General features: G+C 35.2%; 1 protein-coding gene across 6 annotated transcripts in view; it reads left to right on the top strand.

Moving 5' to 3' along the window:
- LOC136845935 (phosphatase and actin regulator 3-like) overlaps window positions 1-16,109 on the top strand; it is an 873,386-nt gene that overhangs the window by 331,477 nt on the left and 525,800 nt on the right. The window lies entirely within an intron of this gene.

The following is a 16,109-nucleotide window of genomic DNA, read 5'->3' as shown; positions in this document are numbered from 1 at the left end:
TTGGCGTTTCCGAGAGAAGCCTGAGTTGGTTAACTTTAACGCTGACGCGCTCTCTCCATTATTGCGGGCATTGATTTTAAAGTGGGGGTTTATCGTTAAATGGCAAAAGGTGTCGAGAGAGGGATTTCGTTGGAATAGTGGAGGGTGGGGGGCGGTATTTATAGGAGTGGTAGATAGATGGATGGGTGAGCTACGTTTTGAAGGCTAATGGTATGGGGCTTATTGGTCACTTCATAAACAACGGGGTGCTAACTGCACCAGGCATGTAAGGGTAATCACTCCCGGATTGGAATGATATTTATTAGTGTACTGGTAATGGGGAGGTTTAATTGTCGCTGCCGTTCATATTACCGATATTGATTCAGTGTAGGGTATCGCTGATGGAGGCTAATTGCAGTCAGTAAGCTGTCATTATGAGGACTCAGCGCGTGGCCCTGATATCCATTACAGAATTACGCAACAAAAGGTTATTCAGATATTTGTTTATTTCGTCATTAATTTGAGCATACTCTCTAAATGGTCATATGGCGTTTTCCCTTGTGCTTGTGAAGCTAATGGTTTATAAAACAAGTATAAGCCGAGGAGCTCATATTTTACCAAATTATGATCAGTCAGGTATTCATGGGCTTTATCTCTTTACGTAAGGGGTCTTCAAGAAGCTAAAAGTCTTGTATACTGAAGGGTCTTTATATTTTTAATCATTCATCGTTGCTCAGTTTCTCCTCCGGCTTATCCATCGAAAGTCTTACAGAAGACAGGTAATAAAAATTGCTTAAACTCGAAACTTATCTCTAATTAAATTCAAACTTAAAGCAAAAGTTTTTTTTAAATAAACTATTTCTGTTGCGGAGTCATGCTCTCTCAACACCCACGCGTTGATAAGCTATTCAAGGAGAGTTTCCTTCGTCCTATCGCACCGTTATTAAGAATTACGTATCTTTAGCTTTTAAAATGACATTTACTCCCCCCCCCAAAAAAAAAAAAAAATAGAAATAAAATATGTTTTGCGTTTCTGTGTTAACAGCCTTATCAAGCTGTATCGTGGCATGGTGCTAGGTATCCAACCCTTGATTCAAATGTATACATTTACTGTATATACAGTATGTATTCAAGACTCTGTGGGTGTCCGTGATTCAAATGTATACAAGTATTTATGTATATATTCCAGCCTCCATGCACCCGAGGTTGGCTTACAGTATCAGGAACTCAAAAATTCATCTTTCAAATACTCATAATAGATTTGCTCATTAGAGCAGGATCTGTCCAGGAAGCTTTTAAATCAGTGAGAGGTCATTATCTCTTTTATCATCCCTTGTCTCCCACCTTTTTATCTCTGAGTACGAAGATAGATCATTTTTTATTTACTTGACGCCTGCGTTATCGAATTACCATTTTTTATGTTCCATGCACCTGCGTTGCACTCAACATATTGCACCGCATTGCACAGCGTATTTTCATTCAAAACATCTTCACATGTTGCACTTGTAGTGTTGATTGTCTTTTTTTCTTTTGTAGTGTTGTGTACTTTCAGCAACATCTTTGTATGTGATTGTCTTGTTTCTGTGTAATTTTTTAACAGACAAAAGTAACAGCCATACGGACGTGTCTGTTGCCTTAAAGTGTTGATTTTTTGCTTGATGTTGAATGTCTAATTTAAAACAAGTCTTTTTTACTAACCACAATGACTGGTAAAGTATTTATATATTTAATTAACACCTGTGTATGTTTGTAATTATCGTTGGCCTAATGACATATAATTTTGAAGCACTGTGTCCTAACGCTGATGAATGTTTTGCTAATGTATTGTCTATTTTCATGTATATTTTTGCACTTGTATATAATAATTAGTCAGTCGTGCTCTTTGTAAAGCACTCTCGTGCGTCACTGTGTTATGATGCTGTACAGTATCCTGTATTTTTTTGGCATGTTGTGCATGATTTGTATTTTGAAGAATAAAGTAATGTCTGTCTGTAAATTTGTGTTTTTCTCTTTAGTTGTACAGTGTATTATTTGAAGAGAACGTAAGTATTTCTTTGATATTTTTGTTACGTCTTGTTATTATTGTTGATTACTTGTTATTACTTTTTATTACCTTTTGTAGAAATAAGTTATTTTGATACCATTCTCATTATTTTTATAAATAAATATGTCTTTCAAAATGTAAGTAATAGGTAATGGGTAGGCATTATTCTCACTTCATTCATAATGTTTTTTCAGCCCAATAGAATATTTTTCATATATTAAGGAAAGTATTTTTTTAGCATAACCGTAGTAAATATATATTCGTATGTACTTAAGCTTAAAAAAAATTACAGATTAAAGCTGTGTATTATTATTAAGGATAGAATGCTAAGAGGTTATAGTTAGGTACGTGCACGCTGTCGTAAAACATGTCATGAACAGGTTAGCAACTTATCGCACTCACATCACAAACAGGTTGAATGTAAGTCGACGACTTGTTGTCAGCCTTCTCCAGTGCTTCATACGTTTATCTTTCTTTTGCCATACATTCGTTCTCTTGTTTTCAACATGCTGGTGATATGTATGCAACAAGTTTCCGACGTATGTTCATGCCATGTATTACTGTAGGGAGAATGCACCCTTATTTACCAGACATTAAAGACATTTTAGTTGTAAACACATTCATGATTAGGGTTTAGGCAGTGGTACTAACTACTTACCGAGACGTTTCGTTGTGTGAAATTATTTAAAGAGATTAGATTTTCCATTAGAAAAGGATCGAGATGCATAGATGCATTCAGGTGCATAATAAGCAAGAAGGGAAATCACTCGTACTTACCTCACGTACGTTTAATCAGCAGGTCGCTAATGACTCGTGAAAAGAACCTGTCATTACAACATTTATTTCTGACCACTAGAATGGAATCTCTTTCGTGCTTGCCTGAGGAAAGCTGAAGCAAAAGAAATGTCTGAAAATGGCTGTAGTTGTATGTCGCTGTGCATCTTGCAAAAAAAGCTTTGGTGTACAAGTTAAAACATGTCTTGTTAGAATAATGAGATTAACAGATACGTTATACTTCTCTTATCAGTGAAGTTGAAATGTACTTCACTTCTGCCAAAATAAACATTATTACTGCATAAAAGCTGAGTTATACAAGTTAAAATATGTCTTGTTCAAATAATGAGATAAACAAAGTTACGGTATACTTCTCTTATCAGCAAAGCTGAAAATGTACCGCACTTCTGCTAAAACAAATAAACATCACTAAATTAATGTTTATTCCAGAATAGGAAGCACAAAATTTGAACCGTACTTTCCCTTTAATTTGTAGCTCAAAGTCCTTTATGCAATTCATATTTTTCGGGCGAGTATCCTGGAATAAGTTTACGACGGCTTGTTTTTATAACTCGCGGAACGGAAAAGTAGTTTTAATCTGCAACACAGTCTCTGATTGGCTTTTGGGCTTTCAGTTTCAAGTTGTGCTTTCGTTAAAAATTGTGCGCGCCCTTGAAGCGTCAGGACACATATGACTGAATGTCTTTTAATAGGATAACGAATTTTAGCAGTAAAATTATGTTGAAATTTATTGGAAAACGATTTACGGCATAAATTTTCGTTAAACACGTCTTTTTGAGTTGATACACTGTTCACTGTTGCTCTGTCAAATTTATATAATATTTCTCTTAGTAAAGAATAGTGAAACTTATTTTATAAAAGTCTTTTGATCATCGAGTTCTAAGAACAGGTGTTTTGATTATTCTTTGACAACGATAAAGAATAATATTTAAGAATTGTTAATAACCTAACTGTCACTTATTAAAGAATAATGACGGTTATTTGCTGCTAGTGTTTTCATCATCGAAATGAAAGAAGTGTTCGAATATACTTTGACAACAATAAAGAATAATAAATAACTATTACGATTCACAGTAGTGGTTTTATCCTCCATCTCGGCTTTAACTGAGCTTCATATTGTAATTTCGGAGGTCAAAGGTTAATAAGGGGGATTTGCCCGGATTTTCGTGCGTGGTATTAACAGGTACACAATTACTGACTTGGAAAGAGCGAGAGGAAAGTTCGTTTGTATGGGATGGAAAGACATTTGGAGTGAATTCTGACTTGAAATGTCTTTAGAATGTTTTGATTTTGTAATGTAGATATACATGATTATTCTGATGATGATTATAGAACAATAGGTTACGTTGAAATATTTTAGTTATTGAACAATAGGTTATGTTGCAGTATTTTGATGCGCTGTCAGAGCATAGTGCGTATTAAACATGTATGAAAAAACGCTGTATAGCATTATAGGTACTCTCTCTCTCTCTCTCTCTCTCTCTCTCTCTCTCTCTCTCTCTCATTTACCTGGTGAGTGTTAAAGGTATTCATGCTCTCTCTCTCTCTCTCTCTCTCTCTCTCTCTCTCTCTCTCATTTACTCTCTCTTTCAAAATTTTTATAGAAATGGTAAAAAATGCAATAATCTGTCTCTCTCTCTCTCTCTCTCTCTCTCTCTCTCTCTCTCTCTCTCTCTCAAGTTCATAAATGGTGGATTTTGTTTAATTCATTCACTTTACCAATTTTTGAGTCTGATTTACATTATGTGCTACAAAATGTGTTTTCTGAACGAGACCGCAGTGCCATTTCAGAATCTCGTGACGTCACGATATATTACATAACGCTGGTAAGTCGCGTTCTGTTGCAAATAATTGAACTGGACAGGATATCAGTTAATAATTTAGAGGCTCTGTGTATCCACAATCAGAAGTTAAAAATGGCTGGAGTACGTTTATTGATATTTATGATACTCGCATCAGTACCTGAAGGAGGTGGTGGGGGGGGGCGATATTCTGGCCTAATTATCGATGGCTCGTTATTTAAAATGATGTGCATTGTGGTTTATAATACAGCATTTGAGCAAGTTTCAGATGAAACTAACCTAAAAAATGGTTTACTCCCTGTTTCTTGTCGGCTTTTCAACAGGATATACACCAGAACTAGAATTATCAACCCGGATAAACAACAAAATATAGAGAACTGTGAACTAAAATTACAGAAAAATATAGAAAATTTTCAAGCAGAATTATCAACAAGAATTGTCAACAATATACAGGGAATTATCAACAAAATATAGAAATCTATCAGCTAGAATCAACAAAAAAAAAAAAAAAAAATAGAAAACTATCAACTAGAATTATCAACAAAATCAAGCAGAATATCAACAAAATACAGAGAATTATTAACTAGAATTATCAGCAAAATGCGGAGTAATTTGTATGTAAAGTGGCATCAAGTCCTGGCATTGGCGATCAATAAGGATGATGAAGGGATCTCCGTTCCCTCTCTGAGTTAGTCATTCCACTTTTACTGGGAATGGCTCTGCGGTCATTCCAACACAGGTCTTAGAATATGAAAGGGAGCGTAATTGTTTAATCGTCGCTCTCAGAATTCGGGGGTCGAATATCTTCCTCTTTGACACACCAGCGGATCCAGGGGTGCCCACCTGGGGACGTGCCTCCCTCCCCCAAAAAAATAATGACAAAATAATAATATTGAAGATTTAGATAATAATAATGAGAAATATAAACATTTGAACAAAATAAAAAAAAAGTGTATTATCGAAATAATAAAATTTTGAGAAAAAATAATTATATATGTATATATATACATACAGTATATATGTATTATATATAGGCTATGTATAATATGAAAATTGGTCCCCACCCCCCTTGAAATTTTTCTGGATCCGCTAGTGCTTTGACAGAAGACTGTTCCAAAGCTCCTACAATATTAAGTTCTTGTTCATATATTCGCTTGCTAAACCTTGCTGCTTACATGTTTAGAGCCTAGCTTTCTTAGTAACTTTTGAGATGCCAGTTTGTATTTTTAAATTTATTTTAGGTTGGGAACAAGGTTAGTAAGTCAGTATATCAGTACGGCTGGGCAGAGGTTCTTCAATAATAATTCAGAGTGGGTATATTTGTGGATTAAGATCTGTTGTAATATATATATATATATATATATATATATATATATATATATATATATATATATATATATATATATAATATATATATATATATATATATATATATATATATATATATATATATATATATATATATATATATATATATATATATATATATATATGTATATAAAACACACACACACTTATATATATCAAATATAAGGAGCCCATAAAAACGCAAAAATGTAGAAAATAAAGGCTACATTTCAGAGACCAAACTGTCTCTCTCCTCAGGCATATAATGAGGAGAGAGACAGTCTGGTCTCTGAAATATAGCCTTTACTATCCACATTTTGGCGTTTTTGTGGGCTCCTTATATTTGATGGAATTCTGTTTTAACAGAAAATATGTCACAGTCATATATATATATATATATATATATATATATATATATATATATATATATATATATATATATATATATATACATGAAGATCATGTTGTGTTGCGAGTTTCTGAGATATATCTTCTTTGTCATATTTATTAATACTTCCTCATTAGATTAGATATGTTGTCGCTGGTCCTTCAGACCTTATACTTCTGTTAGAGGACGCTTGTTCATTCACTGAATTATTATCGTTATTTAGGGACCTTCCTATCATTAGCTTTATTGATGACGGTTTTCATTTTACTAATCTAATCAGACTGTGATCGTTATGTCAGTCTTTCATACCAGTCATATTACCAGATGACAGTTACCATCCTTGAAATTGTGATTGCTATCTATAGTCCTTCATACATTCACTTCATCACGATACGGTTGCCACAACTTCTGAACTGCTAAGAGACGGAGACTTCACATTTGACATGCTCACTAATGAAGCCCTTTCAGTTGATACCAAGGTTTGTGACGTTGACTATTGACCCTCGCACCGAAAATAGATGCTTTCTGGGGCGTTTACCTTTTGACGAACACAACTCGACGGGAGAAAATTGTCCTGTGTTTTCTAGAAGCCTTTGCCTGAACCGTGATGGAGGTCTCTCTTTGAGCAATTCATCATTCAGGCTGCTCTCGGAGATGTGTTGGTTTGGAAGTTGCTAGGGGACTTGTTTTGCTCCAGGAATGCTCTCAGAAAGCTGGCCTTCATTGGGACTTCATTAGTGGAGATCAGGAACTTCATGAAAATTTCACTCATTAGGTGATTAGCAACTTCATTTCCATGTCATAACGTGATTAGTACCTTCACTTTCATTAGGCGATCGGTATCTTCATGAGAGGCCGCTTGGGGGGACACGGAGCGAGGTGGCAGGGGTAGTGTGTGATGAAAGAATGAGAAATAAACTGAAAATAAAGATCTATTGTAGTTATGTGTGATAAAAGAATACCAAATAAACTAACAGTAAAGATCTGTTGTACCATTGTCAAACCACTGGTGGTGTATGGTTCAGAAACATGAGCATCAAGAAGGAAGGGCGAACGGAGGCTGGAGCAAACAGAGGATGAGGATGATGAGATATATTTTGGGAATCTAGCTGCATGAGGGACTAGAAAATTAAATTAGAAGTGCAGGAGTGTTAAAGATTTCCAACATAACAGAGGCGAGATTGAGATGGTATGGCCATATGGTGAAAATTAGAGAGTGTTAAGGAGTGAAAATGGCTTGGAAGGAACGTGTCAGGGGTAGGAGGTGGAGAGGGAAGCAGAGGATTAGATGGCATGGTGAAGTGAAGGAGGATTTGGAGAGGAAAGGTTTAGCGGAGGAAGACGCTTACGAAAGATTAGTTTGAGAAGACACTTCAGGGTAACCGACCCCTTAGCTTAAGGATAGCATTGGGGATGAAAAAATGGTGATCATTGTAATGTACTTAGATTTTTATCTATCTGTTTATTAATTTGTTAGTTTTTTCTTTTCGAATAACTGACCTGTTCTTTCTGTATTTCCTATTACCTGCTGTTACTTCTTTCAAATGAACACCAAAGTCTTTGGAAGCTTGATTTTTTTCAAGTCAGTGGCCTCTTTGGGCTTGTTCCATATGACTGGGGTTCGTCTTCAAAAACAATAATAAAAAGTTCATTAAATGATGATCATATATAATGTCACACCCACTTCATCATCCATTTTATTCCAGCATTATCAAAGCTCCTGCATCCATTATAAAAACTCGGCAGTAAATGGGGGGCGATTGTATTTAAATAATTGATTAATGCGATATTCGTTGTCTATTCAAATTGAATTCTGTTTCGCGCTGCAAAATGAATCAGCTCTTTCGAGGATATGCTCTTTAACGCCAGTGTCATGATACCCACTATGTATCAGGTAACAGAATGGTTACAGTGAATTTAAATTCAAATTTACCGCACGTGGAAAGCCGTGAATGAACGGACTATTATTATTATTATTATTATTATTATTATTATTATTATTATTATTATTATTATTAAAATTCATAAAATCCCCATAATAGCATGCGTCACTGAAATGGTGAAGATATCCAAAGTGATATAAGTGTAAATATATATTTCTAATATATATTTACACTTGCACATTCTGTAGATTTTTTCATTATTATTATTATTATTATTATTATTATTATTATTATTATTATTATTATTATTATTATTATTATTATTATTATAAGCAGAAGTGCTGTATTTAAGTTGTTGTATTCGTAAAACAGATGTAATGTAGAAGGTGATGCAATATTTTCACCTGTAAATGTGTATGATTATAACTCCATTTGCCTTCTGGTATAATACGGTAATCACCAACGAACGATTGTTAGCCGTTAAAACCATATCAAGAGTTCAGTTTAGTATTAGAGTGAATAGGGAATCAATACAGTAAATACGAGCTGTACTGAATCCAGAAGAACTGTTTTTTCTTGGTATGCGATTAAAGTATATGAAAGGACATGTAAAACTATGCCTGTTCAATGATACTGAAATTTGGAAAATAAGTCAGTGTCTTAATGTCCTTCCATAATTCTGAATTCTCTTGTAAATTATACAAATTCAGTTACTTTTCAGAGTAGCTTAGTACCTCAGCCAACGAAGATATGATGAAGTTACGTTTTTAATCTGTGTTAGTGAATTTCTCAAGAATAGTGAGAGACTCTTGATGAAACTGGATGAAAAAAAATCATTGGGCGAAGTGCTCCAGGTAATTAGTTTTTTTTTTAACGTCGATTAAAATTTAAATAATTTGTTGCCATGGAAACCCTCGTACATGTTATAAAGTATAAGGAATTTTTGTTCCACCTTTTAATAAATTAAACAAGGCAGACTTTCGCTGTTGACTCAGTTAACAACTGTAATAATAAGCAGTTATCATTCATTCATAGATACAAGTTAATGGTTTTTTGCCATGGAAACCCGCGTTCCTATTATGCATTATGTATAAGATTTTGCTGTTCCATCCTTTTAATAAATAAAACCAGGCAAAGTTTCGCTGTTGATTCAGTTAACAACTGTAATAATAAGCAGTCATCATTCATTTATAGATACAAGGGTTAATTTTATTTGTTGCCACAGAAATCCGCGTTCCTATTATAAAACGGAAATATTTTCTGTTCTGTCCTTTTAATTAATGAAACGGGGAAAACTTGCACCGTAGATTCAGTCAATACCTGTGCTAATAGCAATTCCTGCTCATTCATAGATACGAGAGAGCTGACTCTGCGGAGATATGCCAAATACGCCGTCTACTAAGTGCTCTTGTATTCATTGATAATTTGATATTCAGTTTGCTTTCATCTTTTTTTTTTATTTTTTCAATCTGGAAAATGAATGTTCCAGTTTTGTGGAAGTGGCTACCTGCTGACGATCAAATCACTCTGGAATTTTACGAAACGCAATGACTTATTGACTAAAGGACTTCGTAATGAATGAATGTCATAATGAAGTGCTTTTCGATTAACGAGCTGTCTAAAAATGAGCGATGGAAATGAAAGGGATTGTTGACAGAGAACATGATTTGATACCAGATAGTTCACCTGATAACGAAACTCGAGGTATTTCTGTGTTAATTTGAATATCACAGTCGGAATTATTTTTTAAATTGTTTTCTACTGTACAAATTGGATAAAGGATATCCATTATGAAAATTAGTTGCATATTTTGTAAAAACTGTTTTGGAATTCATTAAACGTGTTTATGATTCGTAGAGTGCGTCTACGCTACTGTTAAAAATGTCAGAAACACTTTGGCAACGTATCCTATACATATCATAGACATGTTCCTGTTAGTGAAATACGAATCATTGGCAAATGTTGGACAAACGTACGAAGCTCTGGTTGGAACCACAAATATGTCGTTGACTTGTATTCAGCCTTTCAGTGACGTGTTTGTGACGAGTTACCAACATGTTTGTAACATGTTTTACTGTAGTATGGACACCCCCTTAGCGGACATTTATGAGACATTTTGTTGGACAAGTCCTTCTCAGGCTTTAGTTTTAGCATCTTACAATGGTTGAAGTCACATTAAGATCATATTTTAGGGTTTTAATGGAAAATTCATGCAGCGATTTAATCGTAATTGTTCTGGAAAGGAGTAATTTGTGAGACATTGTCTTTAGAAACCAGTTATACCCAAAAATAAAAGCAAACTTCTATCTGCATTTCTAAAGTATTTTCAGCATTGCGTTCATTCATACTTGTTTGTTTCAACTGTTTGCTGACTGGCATCGTGGTTGTGCCAGAGTGGGAACTTTTGATTTGTAAGAAAAGTCTGAATGATTATATGTTGACAGAAGACTTCTTTCGAAATTAGAAAGTTAAATAATTAAGTCTCATGATACGTGAATTTCTAAACTGTATGCCAGATTTGTTAAAAGCGAGTCGGGTATCGCAAAGTGTCTGAGGTGTTGAAATTCAGACCATTTTCTTGCATTTCTTTTATCCCTTTATGCCTGCAGGGTGGGAAGCACCTCCCGGGGTCTTCCCGAGAGATGGAATATTTGCCTTCGTTCTGTGTTCTTTCATCCTTCCATTCCCAGCTTTTGACTCGAATGGGTTCATTCTTTTCATACTATTTTTATCTTCCATTCCACTTTTATTCACTTTTCAATTTTTCTTTGCGCTGCCTTCTCCTTTAATTTGCCCTACGGCACAGATTTCATCCTCATGCAACATCTCGCTGGTAATCACTGGTGGAAGGAAGTTAGCATCATCATTCCAATTTTAAACATTCTTTGCTTGAATCAGCAGTTTTATCATGCCGCCAGATCAGCTGTTCTGCTTGTGATAAATGTATACCTCAGCTTTAAAGTCTGAGCAAATAAAAAGGAATAATCATGTGCCGAATGAGAAAGGGGTTTAGAAACGTCACACATGTTATCGGTAGCAATTTTCATATGGAATCATATCTTTTTTTATTCCATTCCCTTGGCAGTTCTAAAAAGTGCCAAGTAAAAAAATGGGGTTAGGGTTGGGGAAGGGGTAGGCGGAGAGGGAGGGGATGGTGAAGGAAGGAACCCATATAAACACCTTGTCCTGCAGAGAAGAAGAGAAAGTTCAGGGAAAGACTTAAAATGTGATTTCCCTAATGCATTGCTCAGAAGTCAAAAGAGACCATTTTCAGAGGCTACCTTTTGTCAGCTCATAGACTGGGTTAAAATGGGATGATATATAACCCCCACCTCCTCCGCCTCCTCCCACTCCTCTTTTATTCTTCCTCTGTCTCGTTCATGCGTTGGAGGAGGTGGAGGAGGAGGAGAAAGAAGGAGGTGGAGGGGGGGGAGGAAGAGGTGCAAGGGACTGGGAAAGGAAGAGGGAGAAACTGCTATTGTGCTTGAACAATGTGGCTCCTGTCCTCTCTCTCTCTCTCTCTCTCTCTCTCTCTCTCTCTCTCTCTCTCTCTCTCTCTCTCTCTCTCTCTCAGTGATGTCTCATTTTTTTTGTGCTTTTTGTGTGTCACTTTTGCCCTCTTTATGAAAAGTGAACCAAGTCTTCTGTATTGTGTCGTCTTGCTGTGCCTCCAGGATGAGGTTGTTCAGTTGCTCTGTACCCGAGTCTTATAGCTGTTTTAGCTTTGTTAGATGGTTACTGTCATTTCCTTATGTATTTCTTTTCCTGTGAAATGAAGCTTTGGCCCCTGAGACTTGTAGCTGGCTTCAGGATGGACTCCGTGTCTCTAAAGAGCTTTAGAAAGCAGGAACTGTGCTGTGTGTCTTTTTCCAAGACTAACCCAAATCAGTTTGACTAGTAGACCCTGGTGCTACTAGGGACCCTCCTGTGCTTCTCAGAGAAGCTCAGAGGCCCTTTTTTATATATAAAGTGGGCGTCTTTGTGGGTCTAGTTTTAGTTAGGTCGAATTCCAGCGCCCCTGGATTTCAGATTCTTCCCGTCGTAGTGTATGCAGGCAAAATCAATCCATGTTGGCCTGTTCAAGTAATTTCTGTCTTGATCGACGCTGACAGAAATTCGTGAAACATGAACTTCTCTTGTACAGCTCAAAATTTGCGTCTTCGTTCTCTTTGACTGATCAGCTACGCTCGTCCAGTGAGCTGACATTCGCTGAAAGTTCCAGTTTCGTCGTCATCTTATATTTCGAATTTTAAGACGTAAACAAACACCGACACGTAAAGAGGGCGCATGCGCTATACCGTACGTATCAGCAGACTCTGCAGCACATCATACGCCCCTGTATTCATATTGGAATGAGTGTATTTTTTACTCTGTATCCACCCGTTGCCTTTTTGATACATACTGTTATTCCCCATTTCTATGATGGTTAGTCACACGTTATTTCGTGGGATGCTGCTCATTACACTTGCTGTTGTCTTATGACATTGTTGTCCATTGATAGTTATTTTTATTCTGATATCTACTCGTATCTTCATTTAAATTCTTATTTCGTATTTCATTGATATCTGGTCGTGTATCAAAATTGAATGATGTCTCGTATTACTGCTTATTTAGTTTATATCTGTTCGTATTTTATTAACGTATGTTCTTATTTTATTGATATTTGTCTTTGTTTCACTGACGTCCATTCTTATTGTTTATTTCATGAATTTAGTTTTAGCTATCTTTTATTATTTCATTATGTTTTTTATTATTGTTATTATTTTATGTGTATCTACCCTTACGAATGACTTCATAGATATTTAACCCTATTCCTTGCGTGCGGAAAGCGCAAGGAATGAGCTGTGCTCCCTGCTTCCCCTCAAGCACTGCTTGCAAATGAGGACGGGTGGCATGCTTTTAAAGGGGACTGTGCGTTAAGGCACACAGCGGATGGGAAAAAAACGTAATCGCTCAGCAGTACGGAAGCATTGTTCGTAATTGTGCTTTCGCCTTATTTATTCCCAGCATTATTATTTTGTTTCTTTTATATTTTTTTTTTCTTGCTTCGCTTGTCAGGGTCCTTGTGAAGATGTTTCGTGTATTTGCATTTCGTTTTGCGTCAAAGATTTAATCTTTTTCTGTTGAGGGTAGCTAGCCGGTCATTTACCCTGTAATATGCTTCAGGCTTTCATGCACTCTTGCATAATCTCTCTCTCTCTCTCTCTCTCTCTCTCTCTCTCTCTCTCTCTCTCTCTCTCTCTCTCTCTCTCTCTCTCTGAGCTCCAGGCTCTCAACTACATACATTTCTGATGGTAACTTTAGTGCAAATAAGATATTCTGTTTATGTGAATCTATCCCTTGATATATATCCAAGGTAAACATTGACATAATAATCATTTGTGTGTATTTCCACTCTCTCTCTCTCTCTCTCTCTCTCTCTCTCTCTCTCTCTCTCTCTCTCTCTCTCTCTCTCTCTCTCAAAATAGAATGGAAATGTATAGAAATGATCAGTATGTCAATGTTTACCTCGGATATGTATCACCATATATATATATATATATATATATATATATATATATATATATATATATATATATATATATATATATATATATATATATATATATATATATGTGTGTGTGTGTGTGCTGTATATACATGTATGTTTGTATGTTTGTGTGTGTGTGTAAATAGCGTATATGGAATGTTTTCATCAGAAATGAATGTAGTTAAGAGCCTGAAACACCATCAATTTCCTATTTCTGAGAAAAGTCGCAGATCACCTTCGTTTGGCTTCTAAACCGTTGACTTGTAATATCGCTTGCAATTTATACTTTTCATCGAAGACCAATCCAATGCGGCTCATTTACCTCGCTTCTGGATTCTTTACGGAGTGTCAAAAGTAAGTTCCTGACGAGGAAAATTTCTTGGAATTTCTTACAACTAGCGAAGTTAGGTGAATAGGGCTTGACGGTAGGAAGGTGTTTCTCGTTACATTTTTTTTTGAGTTGATACTGTTGCAAATGCCTTCCACTGCAAGAAATCCTGTGGGATTTTATTTTTTTTCCATAAACAGTACAAGAAACCTGTTGTTCTTTTACATTTGACACGCTTTATACAACTTCACATTTTTTCATCTGTGGATGAATCGTGACAATGGAAGGAGAGAACAAATAAACTATTAGTCATGTGGATCTTGATGTATTTATCTGTAATATGTATATATTATATATATACATATATATAAATATAAATATATATGTATATAAATTATATAAATATATAAATATATATATATATATATATATATATATATATATATATATATATATATATATATATATATATATATATACTGCAGATAAATAAATCAAGATCTACATGACTAATAGTTTATTTGTTCTCTCCTTCCATTGTCACGTTTCATCCGCATATATGTAAAAATATATAAAATTTATATATATATATATATATATATATATATATATATATATATATATATATATATATATATATATATATATATATATATATATATATATATATATATATATATATATGTTTTATTGTGTTTTTACTTCCCCGAGATCCGGTTGGTAAGCGTGTCCTTCACCGTTACGGCATTGACAAAAGGAACTTCTCCCACAGCAACTGGAAAGAATCCTTCTCTCTCTCTCTCTCTCTCTCTCTCTCTCTCTCTCTCTCTCTCTCTCTCTCTCTCTCTCTCTCTCTCAACTATTGTGTGGAAATTAAACCCTACGTACAAAAATAGTTTATTTTGTGAAACTAGCAAACAAGAAGTTAAAAAAACATGGTAATTAAGAAAAGAAAATACTTAAAACCAAACCGTGGAAATTAAACCCTACATATAAAAATAGTTTATTTTGTGAAGCTAACAAACAGGATGTTAAAAAAACATGGTAATTGAGAAAAGAAAATGCTAAAAACCACAAAAGGAATGTAAATGATAAATGAATATCTCCCCCAACAAAACACCTTAGCTAACACCGAAATCATGAATGGGAGTCTTCTCCACTTCATTCCTTACCCAATAAGTCTTCGCGTAAACGTGAGTCCATAAGTCTTTATTCCCTTAAGATGCCCATTTCTCACTATGGCTCTATCACACGCATGTCTGTGCAGATGCGTGTCAACCCCAGTTAACCATGGTTCCATTGAAACATTCTGCCAAAAAGAAAGGAACCATATCTGTTAAAAATCAGTGTACAACCAGATCATCAACACACAGCAACTCATCATATAAATATTTAAACATTGGTAAGCAACACTAATTAACATAATCAAGCATGTAAAGGTTAGCGATTTTCTAAGTTCTGCCCACTCTCCAGCGAATGGGAATTCCAACACGTCCTTCTAGATTGGCTTATCACAAAAGAGTGAGCAACCTGTCACAAGCTCCTTTGCACTGAGCGTTTTCGTAACGCACGAGCAGATTCACGTTTCCATTAACACACCCAAAAATCCGATTAGAATCGGACCAAAGAGTTCCACGGAAACTTCCATCTTTGGGCACATGTCACTGTATCTGGGTGCTCTCCAAACAATGTTCAGGTCATCAATTAATCCCAAAGGTGACTGTATGCTGAGCGCTGAATTAACAACCACATATCCTCACTTGCAAGATTTGTTAGATATTGCAAAAGTCTGTATGTTGCAAATACTTCTGAACCCATTTGATATATAATGTAGGAATATATATATAAATTTGTTATGTATGTATGTTTATATATATATACACACACACACAGTGGAAATTATTGAAAGGTAAAGTACAAGAAAGACGTGAGTGGCAGAATTTCACAGAGGCCCTTTTGCGTTGAAGGATGTGATGATGATGATAATATACAGCACAAGAAAAAGGTTTTCCT

Source organism: Macrobrachium rosenbergii, chromosome 14 (assembly GCF_040412425.1).
Source record: "Macrobrachium rosenbergii isolate ZJJX-2024 chromosome 14, ASM4041242v1, whole genome shotgun sequence".
Classification (NCBI taxonomy): Eukaryota; Metazoa; Arthropoda; class Malacostraca; order Decapoda; family Palaemonidae; genus Macrobrachium; species Macrobrachium rosenbergii.
The sequence above is the reverse complement of the archived record's forward strand: the minus strand, read 5'-3'. Positions and strand labels throughout refer to the sequence as shown.